Source organism: Melozone crissalis, unplaced genomic scaffold (genome assembly GCF_028551555.1).
Source record: "Melozone crissalis strain CALT ecotype California unplaced genomic scaffold, PUWL_Pcris_2 ptg000063l_1, whole genome shotgun sequence".
Taxonomy (NCBI): domain Eukaryota; kingdom Metazoa; phylum Chordata; class Aves; order Passeriformes; family Passerellidae; genus Melozone; species Melozone crissalis.
Window position 1 is genome coordinate 3,300,840 of NW_026535841.1, and position 21,559 is coordinate 3,322,398.

The following is a 21,559-nucleotide window of genomic DNA, read 5'->3' on the forward strand; positions in this document are numbered from 1 at the left end:
GGGCAGCTTTGGGGCCACTTTGGGGCTGCCTGGAGCAGCTTTGGGGCTGCCTTTAGGGCCACTTTGGGGCTGCTTTGGGGCTGACTTTGGGGCCGCTTTGGGGCCGCCTTTGGAGCCACCTTCGGCACTGCTTTGGGGCTGCCTGGAGCAGCTTTGGGGCTGCCTTTGGGGCTCTGGGATGGTTTTTCCCCCGCTGCCAGGCTCTGGCAGTGACACGAGGTGCCAGGAGCAGATGGCAGCCATCGGCCGGGCTGGCTCTCAGATCCCTGTGGCTCCTGGCACCGTGCTGGGCAGCGGCTCCTCGTAACCCTCTCGCTGCCACGCTGCTCTCTGGGGGAAAACTGGGCGGTTTTGGGGTCTCTCTGTTGAGTGTTTTGCATTTGAGCCCTGTGCCCAGCCCAGAGGAGTTGCTGGTTGCTGTTCCTGGTGTGATGCCCCGAGCTGGGGATGGAGGGGAGGAACTTTGTGGGTCTGGAGTGCTGCCCGTCAGTCAGTGGTGACAGCGACCCTGTTCCCCCACCCCCTCCTGCCAAACCTTGCAGAAATGGATTTAAAAGCAGGAGAAATGAGCAGGTTTTGGGCTCTGAGAGGGCAGGGGCTATGCCATGGGCTCGGCTGGGTGGGACAGGGGGGCTGTCACTGTCAGTGTGTGGGGTCACCCAGGAATGGGGAGCCTGAGCTACCTCCAGACTGCCCCAAAATCACATGGCAGAGATGATGTTCCCAAAATGGGAGAGCCCCAAACCCCGTGTGGCAGAGGAGGTGCTCCCAAAATGGGAAAGACCCAAAACCTTACACGATAGTGGTGCTCCCAACACGGGAAAGCCTCAAACCTTGCACGGCAGTGATGTTCCCAAATGGGGGAACCCCAAAACCTGGCATGGTAGAGGTGATATTCCCAAAATGGGGGAACCCCAAAACCTTACACATCAGAGGAGATGCTCCCAAAATGGGGGAGCCCCAAACCCTGCACGGCAGAGGTGATGTTCCCAAAATGGGAGAACCCCAAAACTTTGCATAGCAGAGGAGATGCTACCAAAATGGGGGAACCCCAAAACCTTGCATGGCAGTGATGCTCCCAGAATGGGAGAGCCTCAAACCCTGCATGGTAGTGATGTTCTCAAAATGGGAGAACCCCAGACCCTTGCATGGCAGTGATGCTCCCAAAATGTGAGAGCCCTAAACCCTGCATCGCAGAGGAGTTGTTCCTAAAATGGGAAAACCCCAAACCCTGGCTCGGCAGTGATGCTCCCAAAATGGGAGAACCCCAATACACATCAGAGGAGATGCCCCAAAAATGGGAGAACCCCAATACACATCAGAGGAGATGCCCCAAAAATGGGAGAACCTCAAAACCTGGCAGAGGAGATAGTCCCAAAATGGGAGAGCCCCAAAACCTGGCACTGCAGCGATGCCCCCAGTGTGCCCACCCTGCTCAGCGCCCCCCCAAATGCCCCTGGCCCTTCCTGGGCTCCCACTCTCTCGGTGCTGCCCCTCGAATCCTCCTCCATGGGGCCGTGCCCCACCGGGATCCCCCCACACCCCCGGCTCTCCCCTTGTCCCCCCTGCCCTCCCTCCCTCCCCGGAGCAGCCAGGAAATTGGGAAGCGGCCAAAATGAGCCAAGTTTTCCCCTTCCCTCCTGGGTGACAATTCCAAGCCCGCGGGAGCTCTGTGGCCAGCAGCCAGCTCTGAATCCACAGCCCGAGGGGAGCAGCAGCCCCTGCCTCCCGCCAGAACCCGCACAAACACTCCTCTTGTTGTTGTTATTATTATAATTATTATTATATTATTTATTTTAAATTCTGTTTCTCCTCGGCCAGGGAAGGGCTGGAGCAGCAGCCCCTGCCTCCCGCCAGAACCCGCACAAGCACTCCTCTTGTTGTTATTATTATTATAATTATTATTATATTATTAATTTTAAATTCTGTTTCTCCTCGGCCAGGGGAGGGCTGGAGGGATTTATTGGCTGTGCCTGCCTGGTTTCGGCAGCGCTGCTGCTCTCTCCGAGTCATCAGAGCCGTTCTGGAAGGGAGAATTGAGCAGCTCGGGAGCGGACGGTGTCTTCCTCGCCCAGCGAGGCTGTTTATCCTCCTCGTTCGGGTTTCAGACGAATAAATTTGCCAGACAACAATGATATTAGCCTCGTCTCAAAGACTTTATCAATTTGCAGTTGTCTCTCCGCTGATAGTTTTTTATTGAGCTGTCTGAGATGATTTCCAAAGAGAGGGCTGCAATTTCAACTATTAAGTAATTTGGGAGAGCAATTAGTGTGAATCTGGAAACTCCCTGTGTTGCTCCTGAATAAATCAACCTCTCTGCGAGAGAGAGAGCCGTGCTGAAAGAGCCTGGGCTGATTTATGGGAAAGGGGGGGATTTGGCCAGGGAAACAGCAAAGAGAGAGTTCCTGGCCTGGAAAACTTCAGTGCTTTGGTGGTGCTGTGTTTCAGGGGGTGTTGGGGGTCCTGGGAGCTGGGATTTCCTCGAGGGTGTGCCCTCCTTGCACCCTCAACTCCAAAAGGATTCCCTGCTCAAGGCAGGTTTGCTCTTGCTTTGGTTCTCCTGGGGGAGATGGAGAGGGGTGGAAGGGATGGGGGCAAGGAAAGAGGAGATCCCAAATCTTCTAGGATTGCTCCATCCATGGGGTTGGATCCAACTCGTAACTCCTAGTGTTGAACTGGGACAGAGTTGATTTGGATGAGGTACAAGGAAGATGTTTTTAGGATGAGGGTGGTGAGATGTGGCTGCTCCATCCTTGGAATGTCCATGGCCAGCTTGGACACTGGAGCTCGGAGCAGCCTGGGATGGAGGAACCCAAATCCTCCCCTGCTCCAGCATTCCATGGGCCTGGACTCAGCTCATAACTCCCAGTGTTGAACTGGGACAGGGTTGATTTGGATGAGGTACAAGGAAAATGTTTTTTTAGGATGAGGATGGTGAGGTGTGGCTGCTCCATCCCTGGAATGCCCAAGGCCAGGTTGGACAGGGCTTGGAGCAGCCTGGGCTGGTGGAAGGTGTCCCTGGCCATGGCAGGGCAGGAATGAGATGGGCTTTATGCCCTTTCCAACCCAAACCATTCCACGATTCCATTCTCTGGCACCACAGGGCTGCCAAAGGCCTTGCCAAAGTGATGTCGCACAGCCTGAGCTGCTGTTCATCACCCACAGATCCCCTCCCGTCTCCTGGGACGAGATCAGGGTCTCTGGCCACGATTTACACCTGCCAAATCCCTGCTGGCAGCTCCCACACCCATCCCAGGTGGGATCTTCCAGCAGGATTTGCTCCATCCCCTCCTCAGAGCAGCCTGTGCTTCCCTGCTGGATGATGACTGATGACATTTCCCTTTTTCCCTGAGCTCCCCTGGTCCCCAGCATCCCCCAGGGCAGGAGCAGCTCCTCAGAGCACAGGGGTGAAGCACAGGGACCATCCCAGCCCTGCTCTCCACTCCAGGGTCATCCCAGGGAAGTTATTTCTGGCTGCAGGAGCATGGGTGGAGAACCCCCCCCCCCTTTGCAGAGAGTTTCTCCTGTTTGGAGCTTTTTCCTGGTGGCTGCTGCTGCTTCCCCCTCTGAATCCCTCCATAATCCACTAAGGGACCTCACATCTCCCTTTCTTTCTCCTTTTTTTTTTTTTTTTCTTTTCCTAAAACAATTAGCTTGGCTCAAACCCTCTGCAATCCATCAATTAATACAAGCTGCAGCAGTAAATTAAAGGGAAACAGGAACAACTATGCTGGGATTAGGTCACTGAAACTATAAACTTTGGAACAAATCAGATTTCCTTGGGAAGGGAAATGGACAGCAGTGATATGTCAAGCCCTGAGATGAGACAGGCTCGGAGCAACTATCCAGAGTCTCCTGACTTGGCTGCTGGATGCCAGAACTTCTTCCCCAGGGGAAGTTTTGGGTTTCCAGACCCCGTTGCTGCTGCTGGAAGCTTGGATGGCCAAATAAACAAACAAGGAGAGAGGGAAAGGACTGGGGGAGAAGCTGCAGGGACACTTTGGGTGTCAGGATCTGCTCTTCCCCATGGTTGTTGGGCCCTGCTGAAAGGTGGGATGTGTTCATTCCCAGTGACATCCCAAAGGTGGGATGTGTTCATTCCCAGTTCTCCCAGTCACATCCCAGAGGTGGGATATGTTCATTCCCAGTTCTCCCAGTGACATTCCTGTCCAGGGCAGTGCTGGGAATGGTGCTCAGGGGAGGCAGGGCACTCACAGCTCTGTGCCAGCTCAGGGAAAAGGGGATAAAAACCCTCCCCAAAGCCAGGGTGAGGGGTACAACAGGGATTTGTGTCCTGAGGGATGAGATCCTTGTGCTGGAGCTGTGGCAGGGCTCAGACAGGTGGGTCAGAGACTACCAATGCTTATCTGCTGTTTTAGGAAGATGAAAGTTTTGTAGTAATGTTAATCTAATCCTTGTAGTAATGTTTACTACAAGGATTAGGTTAAAATCACCTCCACATCCACAAACTTACGCATATTACAACATCTCTTGCTTGCAGAGTTTAATGAAATTTGCTTTTTCTGGTAAACCAGTCTGATTGAAGCTTCTTGCAATCCTCGAAGTTCCAGGATGCCAAGGCATCCTGTTATCCAATCTCCAGATCCAAAATCCATCATCTATCTTGTGTCCCAATATCTCAATATCCCAAAATTTATGAACAGAGGAACAGGGAGACATCACCTGGTTCTGCAGGTGGATGCTGCCAACCCTCCCTGGCCAGGCTGTGCCCACCCTGGGGGCATCAAGGTCAGCAATGACCCTGGTTTAAGCTGAAAATAAGGATGATATTGTGACTTTTCCTTCCAGCTGGAGGCAGCTGAGGATCCCAGAGGATCCCTCTGTGCTGGAGGGGCTGGAGCAGGGTGTGACAGTGGTCACAGAGGTTCTTGGATGGGGAAGAGATGAGGATCTGACTCCATGTTTCAGAAGGCTGATTTATTATTTTATGATATATATTGCATTAAAACTGTACTAAAAGAATAGAAGAAAGGGTTTCATCAGAAGGCTGGCTAAGAATAGAATAGGAAAGAATGATAACAAAGGCTTGTGGCTCAGCTCTGTGTCCGAGCCAGCTGGGCTGTGATTGGCCATTAATTAGAAACAACCACATGAGTGAATCACAGATGCACCTGTTGCATTCCACAGCAGCAGATAATCATTGTTTGCATTTTGTTCCTGAGGCCTCTCAGGTTCTCAGGAGGAAAAATCCTAAGGAAAGGATTTTTAATGAAAAGATGTCTGCGACAGCAGGGCTGTGCACCCTCCTGGCAGGACAATCCCAACCCCATTAGCTCCAGAAACTCCTTTTGGCCTCAGGTCTTGACTTCAGGAGATGCTGCAATCTGAATTCCTGACCGTTCATGAGAGAAACTTTCCTTGCTCTCTTCATCTCCCTCCTCTCTTCCCACAGTTTTCACCGCAGGTTTGCCCTCCTGAGTGCCTCCCCTGGCACCCCGCGGGCACCAAGGCTCCTTTTGCTGCCCCCAGCATTTAACCCCTGCCCAGCGCAGCTCCGGGCAGAGCCTCGTTAGCGCTGCAGAACCTCTGCTGCAACAGCGTGGGAGCTGCAGGGCTCAGCCTGAGAAAAACAACCCAGCCCGGCCTTTCATTCCCTCCTAATGAGGCGTCTCAGCATCCCCGGCTCCTTCCCAGCATCCAGGTGGGAGCAAACACCGAGCTGCGGGGCTGGGAAGAAAAGGGAAATAAATGCACATTTTAGCAGAGGTTTGAGTGGTGCCGAAATTCCAGGGGAAAATGGAGTTGCTGCTCCCTGGGTTGGCATCCCCAAAATTCCGTGGGGTTCCCCACAAACACAACCTGAAACACTCCTGAGGGAAGCAAGGTGGGGACACCAGGATAGGCTCTGGAATCCCTGCAGGGAGGGGAATTTGGTGGGACCTTGGAGCTGAAAACCTCAGGGCAGCTCTCAAATGAGGGGTGAACTCTGCAGGGCTGAATTTGGTTTTAATTGTAATTAACACCTTCCTCCATGCCAGAGTTACCTACCCTGAAAGTATGACCACCCCTTGCTTTATATTATAGATATATATAAAAAATATATATATATCCACATATCTGTATATATATCTATGCATATAAAACAAACATTAATATATACAATAAAAATGTATAAATAATTAGATATATTTTATATATAAATAACAAAATATACATTAATATATAATATATATTTTAAGATTATATATATTAGAATATATAATAAATATATATATTTGGTTCTAATTGCAATTTACACCTCCCTCCATGCCAGAGTTACCTACCCTAAAAGTATGACCACCCCTTGCTTTATATTATATATATATATATAAATTTTTTAAAAAACTATATATCTATGTACTTGTTTAAAATATAAAAAATATTTTATATATAAATTTATATTTTATATATATATAAAATATATAAAATATGTATATTTTATATATAATAGATAATATACATTAATATATAGTATATAATATTTTAATATATTATATATTAGAACATATATAAATATTAATAAATTTTTATTTCTATACAATTTAATGCTTTATATATTTTATATTTTTGCATATTTCATATATTTATTGTCTTCATTATATTTTTATTATTACATTCTATTTGTATTTATATATTTATTATTTATTGTAGAAATAACAACAACAACAATAACAATAATAATAATAATAATAGTAATACTGGTAGTGGTGGTGGTAGTAGTAGTAGTAGTAGTAGTAGTAGTAGTAACAGCTAGATCATACACTGTGTGTTTGCTGAGGCAGATTAGGGGGACCAGATCTTCTTCAGAAATCTCTTTGGATGCATTTTTGCACTCAGCAGCAATCCTTGAACACACTCACAGTTTTTAATTAACGTGTGCATTAATTATTTCCTCACCTGACAGTATGAGCCCCTCAAGGGCAGGGTGGGGAGTGCTTTAGGATAAAGTGGGGGTGAAATAATTCCCCTTTTTCCATGAGAGTTGGGGTAGTGAACAGAGGAGAGGAGGAGCGAGGATGAGGAGCGTTGGGATGGAGTAAGGCAGAGTGATGAGAGCCCAGTCCTGGCAAACTTGGTGCAAAAATGTCCTGTTTTAATAGGAATATCCCAATTCCTTCTGATGAAATCCCTCCCTGCTCTGAGGGGAGGAAATCCAGGCAAATCCTGCTCCTGTCTGGAGCCTTTGCCAGGGAACACCTGGAGGGATGCTGCTGCTGAGAACTCCCAAATAATGGGAGGTAAATGGAGGGATGCTGCTGTAGGAGAACATTTCCCTGTTCCTGCTCTCCTGGAGAACCTTTCCCTGTTCCTGCTGCTCAGACACTTCCAGCAGCTGCTGTAGGAGAACATTTCTCTGTTGCTGAGAACTTCCAGCAGCTCCTGTAGAACCTTTCCCTGTTCCTGCTGCTGAGAACTTCCAGCAGCTGCTGGAGGAGAACATTTCCCTGTTCCTGCTTCTCAGACACTTCCAGCAGCTCCTGTAGAACATTTCCTTGTTCTGGTGCTCAGGCACTTCCAGCTGCTGCTGCAGGAGAACATTTCTCCTGGGTTTGGCCCCAGCAGCCCAGAGTGGAAATTGTGGGAGGGAGAGCGCAGAGAGCAGGAAAAGCCAGAGCAGGGGTGGTTTCATGAGCTCTACACCCAATTTCTTGCTCTTTAACCCCATTTTCCTGGCTCTGAGTGGGGGCAGGGATGGGAAGAGCAGAGGCATTTCAGCCTGGGCTGGGGTGTTCTGCTGGCCCCGCAAAATTTGGTGCTTTTTTTTCGCCTTCTCCTCTGGTTTGTATTTTCCCACCCTCATAACAAGAGCAGATTCCAGGAATTGTGTTGTAGTTTCCAAACAAAAACTGTGCAGACTCCCAAATTGGTGCCCGGAGGAGCTGAAGCAGCTTCCAGGAGCACCGGGATCTGGCTTTGGGAGCAGCAGGCAGGGAATTCCCAGCAGGATTTGGGTAATCCAGGGTGTCCCTGGTGCTTCCAACATCAATATCCCCAGTTCCCTCCACTGGGGAGAATGGGCAGCTTGGGAGAGGCCAAGACAGGTAGGAAAAGTGGGATTTGCAAGCTGGGATAAGTCTGAAATAAGCCTGGGATAAATCTGGGATAACTGTGCAATAACTGTGGGATAAGTCTGGAATAACTCTGGGATAATCTGGGATAACTCTCAGATAACTCTCAGATAACTCTGGGATAATCTGGGATAATTCTGGGACAATTCTGGGATAAATCTGGGGTAAATCTGGAACAACTTGGATAAATCTGGAATAACTGTAGGATAACTGTGGGATAAATCTGGGATAAATCTGGATAACTGTGGGATAAATCGGATAAGTCTGGAGTAACTCTGGGATAACTCTGGAATAACTCTGGGATAAATCTGGGTAACTCTGAAATAACTCTGGGGTAACTGAGATAATCTGGGATAAATCTGGATAACTGGGATTAGTGTGGGATAACTGTGGAATAACTGTGGGATAAATCTGGGATAACTCTGGGGCAACTCTGGGATAACTGTGGGGTAATCTGGGGTAACTGTGGGATAAGTCTGGGATAACTGTGGGATGAATCTGGGATAGTTCTGGGATAACTCTGGAATACCTCTGGGATAAATCTGGATAACTCTGAGATAACCCTGGGGTAACTGGGATAATCTGGGATAAATCTGGATAACTGGGATTAGTGTGGGATAGCTGTGAGGTAAATCTGGGATAAATCTGGAATAACTCTGGGATAATCTGGGATAAATCTAGAATAACTGTGGAATGACTGTGGGATAAATCTGGAATAACTCTGGGGCAACTCTGGGATAACTGTGGGATAACCTGAGATAACTATGGGATAAATCTGGAATAATCTGGAATAATTCTGGAATAACTCTGGAGTAACTCCAGGATAATTTGGGATAAATCTGGGATAAATCTGGGATAACCTGTTCAAACCCAGACTCACACCAACAAATTCTCCACCTTCAGCTTCCCTCAATATTCCCCTCCCTGCACCCACCTGAATCACATTTTTCCATGGCTGTTTGGAGTTTTTTTGGGGTTTTTGGGGGTTTTTGGGGTTTTTGGTCAGGGAGATGGCTGCAGGGAGAGCGGGAGGTTCAGACACTGGCTAATCCTGTTAGGAAGGCAGTGGTTATTGCAGGGCTTCCAGTGGGACCTGCTAAATGAACCATAATTCTGTAATGAGATTTCCTTTTCCCGGCCAGACTAAATGTTCCTGGCCACTGGGAATAGGAGCTCAGGGAGAGGAGGAAAAATAAAGAGAGAGAAAGAAGAAGAGGAGGGGGAGCCTGGCTCAGGCTGCTCTCCCTGGTTTGCGGGGGAGGTTTGCAGAGCTCTGGTTCTTGTGGCTTCATTCCTCCACCTGGGACAGCAACTCGGGGCCAGAGCCTGCCCTGAGCAAGGAAAACACCTCTGAGGGTGTGTTAGCACTGCAAAACCTGGAGAAGGCAGGAGAGACTTCTTCGGGGAGCAGCAGGATGCTGGAGAGGGAAGGGGAAGTGTTGGGATCTTTGGCTGGTCAGAGTGATCCCAAGAAAAGTTCCAAAGTCTCTTTTCCCAGCCCAGTGCTCAAGGAAGGAGTCAGGGCTCTTCATTTCTCACTCTCAAGGTTGTTCATTATTTCTTATCTATAGAAAATTTTCTCCTGCCCTGCTGAGGTCCATCCAGCAGGACAGTTCCAGGCACTCTGCCTGCCCCCAGGGCAGTGTTATGTCTTTATACTAAAAACTACGTGTACAATGTTTACAATTACTTTTCAATACCTATCACCTGTGTTAGACAGTGAGCTTCTACTCTAAACCAATCTGTAAGTGCCACCATCACAGCAGAAGATGGAGGCCAAGAAGAAGAAGGAGAAAGGCTGGACACACCCGGTTCCCTCCATCTTGCCTCCTGAACCCCCATACCAAAACCCCAAAATCTACTTTTCCACCCCATGATAACTTCACTGTTATTCTAGTCAAACTGTTGTGGCTTGCTGATCTTCATCTAAGGTTGGTAATTTTCTCACAATCAAACCCACAGGTGTTTTGGGCTCCGTGCCAGGGTCTCTGAGCCCCCTGGCAGGGGTCCTGGCTGTCCTGGACAGCCAGAGGGATGTTCTGGGTCCTGACAGGGAAGGAGCTGTGAGGGGAAAGCAGGCTCTGGAGAGGGGGTGATTTCCAGGTGGGAGAAGGGAATGACACCAGGAGGTGTCCAAAGGGGTTTATTCTGATTTGTAGCTGCAGCAGGGAGCAATCAGCACTTGCTGGTGTGTGATCATCACCCTGGGCTGGGGCAGCTCTGATCCTGTCCTGCTCCATCCCTGGGACACTTTAGGCCCAGGGTGAAGCTAGGGCAGAGGAGAATGGGCAGACTGTGGGGATCAGGTGAAAATGCCTGACAGGGACTGGGATCTGCTCAGAGATCATCAGGCCCTTAAATCCCATCTCATTCCACCCCTGCCATGGCAGGGACACCTCCCACTGTCCCAGGCTGCTCCAGCCCCAGTGTCCAGCCTGGCCTTGGGCACTGCCAGGGATCCAGGGTGGGCACCCTGTGCCAGGGCCTGCCCACCCTGCCAGGGAACAATTCCCAATTCCCAATATCCCATCCAGCCCTGCCCTCTGGCACTGGGAGCCATTCCCTGTGTCCTGTCCCTCCATCCCTTGTCCCCAGTCCCTCTCCAGCTCTCCTGGAGCCCCTTCAGGCCCTGCAAGGGGCTCTGAGCTCTCCCTGGAGCCTTCTCCTCTCCAGGTGAGCACCCCCAGCTCTCCCAGCCTGGCTCCAGCCCTTGCAGCATCTCTGGTGCCTCCTCTGGGCTCTCTCCAGCAGCTCCAGGTCCCTCCTGGGCTGTGCCCAGGGCTGGCTCCATTTCTGTGGCAGTGCCAGCCCAGGTCCCAGCAGTGCCCCAGTGCAATCCCAGCTCTGCCATCCCCTCCCTCGCTCCCCTCTCAGCCTTCAGGTGTCCCCACTCTCCCCAAATTTCTCTCTTTTCACCCCAGATTGAGAAGCCTCCCTGGGGAGCAGAGTGGGGATGGGAATGCTCCAGGCAGGGAGAAATCCAGTATTTTGTAAGAGTTCTTTCCTTGCTTGATCCTGGTTGTGTTCAGGGCTTGCTGCTTTTCCTCCTGGCCCTTCTTGCTCTGTTTTTTCTCTGTGTGGCAAACAGAAGCCCTTGGTTTGCCCAAAGTTCCTCTGCCTGTGCTGCTCCACTGGGGTGAGAAGTTTCCAGAAATTCCTGGTGGTCCTGGAAACCCCTGGGCTCTGTCTCTCATCCAGGTGAGAAAAGAAAAGAAAAATATTTGGGTGTTTTTACTTTTCCCTTTGAAATTTGGCCCTGAGGGTGCTGCAAACCCTGTTTTTTCTGTGCCATTATTCCCCATTTTTTAAGTGGGAATTGGGGCGGAATTGGGTTTTTTCCAGCCTTTCATAGACAGTGCTTTGCTGGTCCAAGGTGGCCTGGCTCTTGGTGACTTTGTTTTTCCTGTTTTCTGTGGTTTTAGCCTCCAGTTACTCCCTTGGGCTGCATGGATGGGCACATCCTGCTCCCAGCTCCCATCCCAGCTTTTTCCAGCCCATCAGCTGCTCCTGCTGCAAAACGCCCTGGGATGGGGAGGGGAAAACAGCAATGCTAAAAATAACATAAAATAAAATAAAACTTAAAAAACTTTAAAAGAAAAGAAATATTTTTTTAAAAATAGAATAAAATGAAATAAAATGAAATAAAATAAAATATAAACAATAAAATAAATAAAATCAAAGAATATAAAATAAAATAAAATAAAATAAAAATTTAAAAATTTAAAAATAGAATAAAATAAAACTAAATGAAATTAAATAAAATGTAAAAAAATAAAATAAAATAGAATAATAAAATAAAATAAAATTTTAAAAATAGAGTAAAATGAAATAAAATGAAACGAAATGAAATTAAATAAAATGTAAACAATTAAATAAAATAAATAAAATTTTAAAATATAATTAAATGAAATTAAATGAAATTAAATGTAAACAATAAAATAAATTTTAAAAAATAAAATAAAATAAAATTTAAAAAAATAAAATAAAATAAATAAAATTTTAAAATAAAAAATAAATAATGTAAAAAATAAAATAAAATAGAAAAATAAAATAAAATAAAATAAAATAAAATAAAATAAAATAAAATACAGAGGTTTGCATGCCAGCTCTCCTTGGTATCCTGAGCACCTCTCCTCCCTCCTGTTCCTGATTATCACAACTAGCCCAGAAAACCTTGTGGGGCTGGGTCTGTCCAGCCCGTCCATCCCCCTGGCCAGGCTTTACCCAGGACCCAGCCTGGAATCAGCCATTCCAAAGAGCTGCAGGGCGTTACAGTGCAGGCAAAGCTGGAAATCAAAGCAGGCAGGGCTTTCCTGGCATGGAGAAACAGGATATCCCAGGATTTTACCTCCTCCCACCAGGATATCCCAAGGTTTTACCTCCTCCCACCAGGATATCCCGGGGTTTCATCTCCTCCCACGACAAACTGGGCAGGATCCCGGTGCAAGTGGTGGGAGCAGGGAGATCTGGGGATGCCCAAAGTGGGATCATGGGTGGTTTGGGATGGAGGGACTTTAAAGCCCACCCCATCCCACCCCCACCCCACCCCATCCCACCCCCACCCCACCCCATCCAATCCCATAACCCCCTCCACTCTCCTGGTGTGAGAAACTCCGCCCACTTTAAAAAATGTAAAATTTTATTAAAACTTTATCAAAAATTGTGAGAAATAGCCACTCACTTTCCATAGTTTAGGAAGGTTTATTAAACCTTGTCAAAAAGGTTTAATTAATTATTATTATAAAGGTTTAATTAATTATTATATATATATAATTATATATAATATATATTTTATATACTATATATTGTATATTGTATATTACTATATATTTATTATATATTATTATATTTATTATATTTTTGATTGAGTTTTTTATTTCTATTGAGGTTTTTTAGGGCCTAGCACGTCCAAATCTGCTTCTGGGTCTTGGTGCTCAGCTCTCTTGGCCAGGCTGGTGTTTGTTGGCTCAAAGCAAAGTGGTTTGGGTGGCTGAGAAGTTTCAATTCCTTCAAACTCCAGCAGTGTCAACATCCCATTAAAGCCGTGCCAGGAATAAATCCAGATTCCAGATTCCATCCCAAAAATCTCACCTTGCCCTACTCACTTCTCCCTCCTCCTGGTGGGATGCCCGGATTCCCTGTTATATACACTTCATACACATTTTATTTTATAATAAAATATACATTTTATTGTCTGGGTCTCGCAGGGAATTGGAGCCTCTCCCTGCAGGCCAGCACCCAGGCACTTCACTGCTTGGCGCTGGATTATTTTTATCATATTATTTTTTCCCCTCCTTGCTCCTCTTTAGAAATGAAGAAGTCGGCAGCAGCTGTTTCTGTGCTCTTGGCTTTGCTTTGTGCCGGTTTTTTTGCAGTGAATGCTGCGCAGATTTGGCTTATCAGGCTCGTCAGGCTGCTCCACTCCTCCCCAGCCCTATTTACCCAGAGCCCCGGCCCTTTCCTGCCTTTGTCACCATGCACCCCAAGGTGCTCCGGCGATAACTTCTCACTCCGGATTAGGGATTTGGGGCTTTTCAAAAGAGCCTTTAACCCACAGCCCTCAGAAATGTGTCACTTCGTTGAAAAAAACCCAAAAAAAACTATTTAAACCTTGAAATTTAGTGCTTAAGGGTGACACAGGAGTGATTTTTCTGCTTTGTAATTACTCCAAGAATTGATCTAAAGGTTCAGAGGTGCCATTTTGGGGGCCTGATCCCGCTGGGAAGGAGCGGGGCTGGAAATAGGGGCTCAGATGGCACAAAATCCCGGGAGCTGGCTGGTTTTAGCTGGCTTTAATGATCTCGATTCCGCTGATTCCAGTGGAGCCGTGGAGCTCTGCTGCTGCTGCTGCTGCTGCTTTGGAGCATCTGCCCCCAGCCTCCAGCTGCTGGGGATGGCTCAGCTCAGCCACTTGTGCTGCAGAACAGGGTTTGCATCTGAATAACCCACGAGTGACTCGAGCCCCTTTCAGGCTGCTCAGAGAGGTTTCAAAGCAGGGTTTTTGTAAAATCTAAATTACACCCCGGATTTACGAGGAGTCCTTGAACTTTGGGGTGTTTGTCAGGCCTTCAATGCTTCCTGAAAATGGTAATGAGAGGAATTTGGATTTTGATGGGAAGGTGGCAGGGCTTGGGGCTGGAGGAAACGTGACTTTTTGAAGGGAAGGGGTTCATATTTTGAAGTAGATTTTTAAAAGAAACGCAAGGGAAGACAGGCAGGTCCTTCCCTGCCCTGTAACAGCGGTGAAACATGAATTCATCCCCCTGGAATTTCTTGTTTGTGCGCTCCCATAATCTCATTTCTTTGGTGTCTGTATGAAGCTCGAGATAGTTGAACGCCAGGAGCCAAATTCTCTCGGACTAATATCTTTTTATTAGATTTGCTGCATGCGTGTGTGCCCACGTGTGAGAGAGAGAGATCGCCCTTCATCACCCACCTCGTGCCGAGGAGGAGGAGGAGGAGGAGGAGGAGGAGGAGGAGGAGGAGGAGGAGAAGGAGAGGACCTCCCAAAGAATCTTTCCAGCAGCTTTTTCCCAACTCTGACCCCAAGATGGGGATGTCTGGGACATAAACGTTCCTAAAGAATCTTTCCAGCAGCTTTTCCCAACTCTGAACCCCATGGTGGGGATGTTTGGGACATAAACGTGGCTTTGGGTGGGGTTTACAGGTGTCCTGTTGGTTACCAGGGTTTGTGTTGGGATGTTTCGCATTGTCGCAGCTCTGCTCGGTCACTGCAGGCTGTGACAGCTTCTGGAGGCGGGGGACAAAGATTTTTCCCCTAAAATGTCACAGGGAAGGAAAGAGCTGGCCCAGGGATGTTTTAGAAGTGACCTGCCCTGGCCATGAACTCCCAGGTTTTCAGGATTTGATCAAACCCGGCTTCCATGAGCCCCAGCCTTTGTCCCGCGCTGAGGGGACGATGCCAGGGAATTCCCCGATCCCGCAGGGGGTGGATGGGTTCCGAGGGGTCCCTCCTGTCCCACAGCAACCCTGCCCCATCCCGCCAGAGCTCCGGGACTTCCCGGGCTGTGCCGGGGGTCGGCAGAAGGGAAGAGCCAAGAGCGAAGGCTCACTGCCACCTCTAGGCAAAGCTCAGCATCGGCGCTCGCTCTAAACTGGAGCACGGGCAGGGACAATCCTGGGATTTGTCCCAAATCGCCGCAGTGGCAGTGGCAGACCCCGCTCCCGGCTGCTGCGCGTGTGTGCGGGGTGTGCGCGCTCCGCGGCTCCCAAAGCTTTGGTATAAATATAAATGTTCAGCCCTTCCTCCAGCCCGCGGGCTCTAATCCCCTTCCGCACGCGTTTCCAGCCGCGGGGAATGAGCAGCCCAGTAAGTCCCGAGCCGCGGAGGTTGTGTGTGCGATCCGGGTGTGATCCGTGTGTATGATCCCTGTGTGTGATCCCCGTGTGTGATTTGTGTGTGTGATCCCTGTGTGTGATCCGGGTGTGATCCGTGTGTGTGATCCGTGTGTGTGATCCCTGTGTGTGATTCGTGTGTGTGATCTGTGTGTGAGCCCTGTGTGTGTGATCCCTGTGTGATCCGTGTGTGTGTGATCCCTGTGTGTGATCCCTGTGTGTGATTCGTGTGTGTGATCTGTGTGTGATCCGTGTGTGTGTGATCCCTGTGTGTGATCCCTGTGTGTGATTCGTGTGTGTGATCTGTGTGTGATCCGTGTGTGTGTGATCCCTGTGTGTGATTCGTGTGTGTGTGATCCCTGTGTGTGTGATCCGTGTATGTGTGTGTGATGCGTGTGTGTGATGCGTGTGTGTGTGATCCCTGTGTGAGATCCGTGTGTGATCCGTGTGTGTAATCCCTGTGTGTGATCCCTGTGTGATTCGTGTGTGTGTGATCCATGTGTGTGATCCCTGTGTGTGTGATCTGTGTGTGATCCCTGTGTGTGATCCCTGTGAGATTCATGTGTGTGTGATCCCTGTGTGTGTGTGATCACTGTGTGATCCCTGTGTGTGTGTGATCCCTGTGTGTGATCCCTGTGTGATTCGTGTGTGTGTGATCCATGTGTGTGATCCCTGTGTGTGTGATCTGTGTGTGATCCCTGTGTGTGATCCCTGTGTGTGAGATTCATGTGTGTGTGATCCCTGTGTGTGTGTGATCACTGTGTGATCCCTGTGTGTGTGTGATCCCTGTGTGTGTGATCCGTGTGTGTGATCTGTGTGTGTGTGATCCCTGTGTGTGATCCCTCTGTGTGTGTGATCCTTGTGTGTGTGTGATCCCTGTGTGTGTGTGATCCCTGTGTGTGTGATCCCTATGTGTGTGTGATCCCTGTGTGTGTGATCCCTGTGTGATCCATGTGTGTGATCCGTGTGTGTGATCCCTGTGTGTGTGGTCCCTGTGTGTGTGATTCCTGTGTGATCCGTGTGTGTGATCCCTGCGTGTGTGTGATCCCTGTGTGTGTGATCCCTGTGTGTGTGTGATCCCTGTATGATCCCTGTGTGTGTGATCCCTGTGTGTGTGTGATCCGTGTGTGTGATCCCTGTTTGATCCCTGTGTGTGTGTGATCCCTGTATGACCCCTGTGTGTGTGATCCGTGCCGAGGCCACACGTTCCTGAGGATCTCAGGGAGAGCCGAGCATCCTGAGCCGCACATTCCCGGCGGATCCCCCAGCTGGGAGCTCTCTCTCCAAGAGAGGTGGGTGAGGGACAAGGGCAGCGGCGCCGGGGAAGCAGCGGGAGAGGAAGGATGGGAAGGAAATTTGGGCGTTAAGCACTGGGTTTCTATTCGGTTTCTATCCCTAACCTCTGGCAGCATATGGCCGGGAGCGAGCGGCGCTGAGCTGCCTCCAGAGGAGAGAGGAGCCGGAGAGGGGCGGGGAGGCGGCTCTGTCCTCTCCCCAGCAGTTTTGGGGGAGAACTTCCCAGGCAGCGCCGCCTGAATCGGCTCCCAGCTGTGGGAAAGGGGAAAGCAACTTCCATGGACGAGGCTGGCTGGGGATGGGGGGGCTCCTCCAGAGCTGGGGCTACTCTCTGGGGTGAGCAGGATGGCAGGGACACGTTCCCTGCAGGGAAATGCTGTCCCCAGGCGCTTTTGGATGGGGACAGGAAGGCGCAGCCTTGGCTGTGGCACCAGGAGCTCGGTGGGGAAGGGGCTCAGGGGTGCGGCCGTGCTGGGGAGGGTCTCGCTCCACCTCCTCCATTCACAGCCCACCCTCTGCCTCCTCAGTTGTTTATGAACCTTCCCTTGCCTTCCCGGCTGACTCACGGCTTCCAGCGGGAGGGAAAGGCGACCTGGGGCTCCTCCCTGGCGCAGGGAGAGCACAGGACACGCACAGGCTCCCTTCCCACAGGGACACTCTGCTCCTGGCTCCCGCGGATTTCCGGGCAGCTGCAGAGCTCCCGGTGACCCCAAAACCAGCTGGTCCCGCTCACATTCCCATGGGGAAAGAAGTGCTGCCGTGCCCCGGGGGGATGTGGTGCAGGGATGAGCAGAGCTCTGCTCCTGGGATCTGTTCAGGGCTCTGTTCCTGGGATCTGTTCAGAGCTCTGCTCCTGGGATCTGTTCAGAGCTCTGTTCTTGGGATCTGTTCAGGGCTCTGTTCCTGGGAATTGTTCCTGGGATCTGTTCAGAGCTCTGTTCCTGGGATCTGTTCAGGTCTATGTTCAGAGCTCTGTTCCTGGGATCTGTTCAGGGCTCTGTTCCTGGGATCTGTTTCAGGGCTCTGTTCAGAGCTCTGTTCCTGGGATCTGTTCAGGGCTCTGTTCCTGGGATCTGTTCAGAGCTCTGTTCTTGGGATCTGTTCAGGGCTCTGTTCCTGGGAATTGTTCCTGGGATCTGTTCAGAGCTCTGTTCCTGGGATCTGTTCAGGGCTCTGTTCCTGGGATCTGTTTCAGGGCTCTGTTCAGAGCTCTGTTCCTGGGATCTGTTCAGGGCTCTGTTCCTGGGATCTGTTCAGGTCTATGTTCAGAGCTCTGTTCCTGGGATCTGTTCAGGGCTCTGTTCCTGGGATCTGTTTCAGGGCTCTGTTCAGAGCTCTGTTCCTGGGATCTGTTTCAGGGCTCTGTTCCTGGGATCTGTTTCAGGGTTCTGTTCAGGGCTCTGCTCGTGGGATCTGTTCAGAGCTCTGGGATCCAGGGCTGGTTCCTGGGCTGGGATCCCGCCACAGGCTGGGAGGGCTGGACTTCCAAAGCCCAGAGTGTCCCAGGGAGCTCTGCTGCCCCGGATCAGGGCTGTGCTGCCTCGGATGGATCTGCCCGGCTGGCAGGAGGAGAAGGAGGTGCTGCTGGCCTTGTGTCGGGGTGGCTTTGGCAGTGCAGGGTCCCCTCAAACAGGTGACATCACAGCCAGCAGCCCTGCGTCTGCCTGCACCCTATCCGAGGAAAACTGCCCAAGGCCACAGAGCCCTGCAGCTCTACGGCTCCAAGCTGTGAGCCCTGCAAGGAGAAGGGTTTGGACTTTTCCCAGTCATGCCTGGGTCACAAAGTCCTTTGACACCGGTGTGTGCCCGCTGCTGCCTGGCTGATGGACCGGAGCAGATGTCCTTGGGTAGCTTGCTCTTAGATGAGTCCTCCTGGCTCTAAAGAGGCAGAATCACGTTTCCCTTAACCCCAGACAGTGTTAGAGCCCGATCTCGGTGAGGAGGGGCGGGACGGGGGAGGCAGCCCCGGCTCTGCTGCTGCATTTGCCCGTCCTCTCCGCCTCTGCACCTCGGCACAGCTCCCGGTGAGCCGGGCAGGAGCGGGGCCGCTCCGCTCCCCTTCCTTCGCCGTGGGAAGTTCTGTAATTGAGCCGCCCGCTGTGCCCTGCCTTGTTTGCCTCCTCTGCTGAGGCACCCACGGGCTGGGCACCTTCCCCGGGCTCGGGACACCTCTGTGCGCTCCGGGGGGAGCTGCCTGCTGGGCTGGGAGCAGGTGAACCCCAGAGCCCTGCCCGAGAGCCCGCTGGGTTTATATAATATTATATATCTATAATTGTGTGTTTGTTGTTGCCATGGGAATGAGCACAATCGCGAAGGCTGGAGGCTGATCTCAAGCCTGGGTCCGCTCTGGGCCGCCTTGGGGGCAGATGGAGAGTCGGGAGGGGAAGTGGGGTGAGGAGATCTTTGTTCCCTGCCCCGTGTGCATTCCAGGGGCAGCTCCGGCAGCTGAGGCTCGGGGATGTCCCAGCCCCGCCTGGAGCCGGGCCGGGAGCTCCCGAAGGGATGGAGGTGTCTGCCCTGGGCACCAGCGGGCACGGGCTGCCGGGAGCGGAGCGGGGTTTTGTGCAGCATAGCCAGCCTGGGAGCAGGAGTGTGGGGGCTGCAGCAGGGCTGGGCAGGGACTTGGGGACCGCTCAGCCGCTCCGGTGCCCCCCGGGGCACGCAGAGCCCCCCACCCGCCCGGGGCAGGCTGAGTCAGGCCCGCGGGGGGTGACGCGGAGCTTCCAGCAACAAGTGGGGGCCGGGGGGTGTCTGTGAGCTCTTTAATTGGTGAGGGAGTTGGGGGGGTGGGCGATGCTCCCCGGCAAGGGGAGGGAGGGAGGGGGGAGAAAAGCCACGCTGGAAATGAGGTTATATAAAAGATGTATGATTTGGAGAGCGGAGTGTCTCCTAATGAGGGCTGCACCGGCTCGCTCCACACCCATAAAAACCCTGGTTGGACGTCAAAGCGGATTCGTTTCGGTGATGCTGGGATAAAGGGGCGCAGCGAGGACTGGCTCCCCGCTGCCAGCCCAGCCCAGCCGAGCCCAGCGCCGGGCTCCGTCCGTGCCGAGCCGCCGGGAGCGATGCGGGGCCGGCCGCGGGGCCGGGGCCGGGCACGGCTCCTCTCCGCCGCACGGTAGGTGCCCCCCAGCCCCGCACCGGGATCCGCTTCTCTCCGCGAAACTTTGCCGGGGCTGCGGCACCGTGCGCCCCGTCGGGAGCGCCGCCGCATCCTCCGGGCACCGTGAGCGGGGAAGGGGAGGCGGCGGCGGGACCCCGGCCCGGGCAGTGCCCGCAGACGGGGGGACACCGTGGGATGTGCCCGGAGGAAGCGCTCGCTGCTCGGGGTGGCCCCGCCGAGCCGCGGCTCGCACTCGCTCCCCAAGCCCAGGACACGCTGCGGGTGTCTCCCCCCGTCCCTCCGCACCCGCCAAGTTCCCCCAGCGCCTCCGAGCGCGGCTGGCCCCGCGGGGAGCGCGGTGTCCCTCCCGGGATGGGGCAGCGGGAGGGCGCTCGGTGTGCCCGGAGGGAGGGCAGGAGGGGCAGGGCACCGAGCGCGGGGGTGGCAGGCGGGCAGCGAGCCCGGGACAGGCGGAACTCTGCCCGGGGGTGATCCGTGCGGAGAGGGCAGCGAGCGGGAGCGGCCGTGTGTTCACCGAACTGGGGTTGGCGGGGGCGGTTTTGGGGAGGGCAGAGGGACAATTCCGCAGATGCCGGGGATGGGCATTTTCCCCTGGGGATGCCGTTTCCCGGGAGAAGGCGGTTTCGGGAGGCGGGCGGCTGTCCCGGGGCAGCGGCGTTGTCCCGGGTGGAGGAGCCGATCCGCCCGCCCCGCCTGAGCTGTCCCGGGTGCTGAACCCGGCGGAGCCCCGGAGCTCCCGAGCCTCCGCTCCCCAACGGGGATTGCGGGAGATGCCGCCGAGCCCCGCGCTGGGGTGGGGAGTGGCCCTCGCCAGGTCCTGCCCTCGCTGTTTGCCTGTCCCTGGGGTGTCCCGGCTGTCCCCAGGGTGTCCTCGTGTCCCCGGGGCACTGTGGTGGAACCGAGACCCCCGTCCAGCCTGGGTTGGGGACACTCCCCAGCGCGACTCCAGCCCTCGGGATGTCCTGTTGGGGCTGGCTCCCGTCCTTTAGGGAGAACGGGGGGTCACCCCGGATCGTTCCCCGTCCCTCTGCCCACCAAGGACCTCGCAGAATGAGCTGGGAATGCAGCGGGAGCTGCAGCCGCAGGGACCGGAGTGGACGAGCCCTGCTTGTCCTGCTGCTGCCCCGGCTTGTTTCTGACTGGAAAACCTTTTGGTTCTGGCTGGCAAAGCAGAGGGGAAAGGAGCTCTTTGTGCGGCACATCTGGCACATCTGGCGCCGGGCTGTGCGGGTGTGCGCTGCCCCGTCCCGCCGCGCTCGCTGAGCCCCCAAGCCCCGGTGAGGGGTGCGGACATTTTCTCCCGACGCTTCCAAGTTCTCCCTGTCGGGAGGGAATTCTGGCAGGCGACTTGACAATGATGTGCCGAGTCCCCGAGGAGCGGATCCGCCTCTCGCTGAGATGGAGGGGAAGCGTCTCCTTCCTTCCTTTTTCCCTTCCCGATCTCCCCCATCCTCCTTTTCCCTTCCCAGGGGTTTTCTGGCACGGGGGACATCGCAGGGGCAGCTGCAGCAATGGGGGGCTTGGCTGCTTCAAACACCGGCTCCTCTCCCTCACCCTCATTCCCGAGTGCCAGCGGCTCTGGCAGACGGGAATCTACAGGGATGATCACACAGAAGCAGCAGGGAGGCTTTGGGAGCAGGGGGGAAATCGCTCTCCCAGGAATTTCTACCTGCACCATTTGCTAGTTATCATTCTCTGCTCAAGGTCTCAGTGG

At 52.4% G+C, this 21,559-nt stretch overlaps 1 protein-coding gene across 1 annotated transcript in view; it reads left to right on the forward strand.

Annotated features, from left to right (window-relative positions):
- Positions 1-19,777: 19,777 nt before the first annotated feature.
- NOS1 (nitric oxide synthase 1) overlaps positions 19,778-21,559 on the forward strand; it is a 63,203-nt gene continuing 61,421 nt past the window's right edge. The window contains exon 1 of the mRNA XM_054288591.1: positions 19,778-19,839. The gene's annotated coding sequence lies outside the window, so the exon portion shown is untranslated. The remainder of the gene's footprint in view (positions 19,840-21,559) is intronic.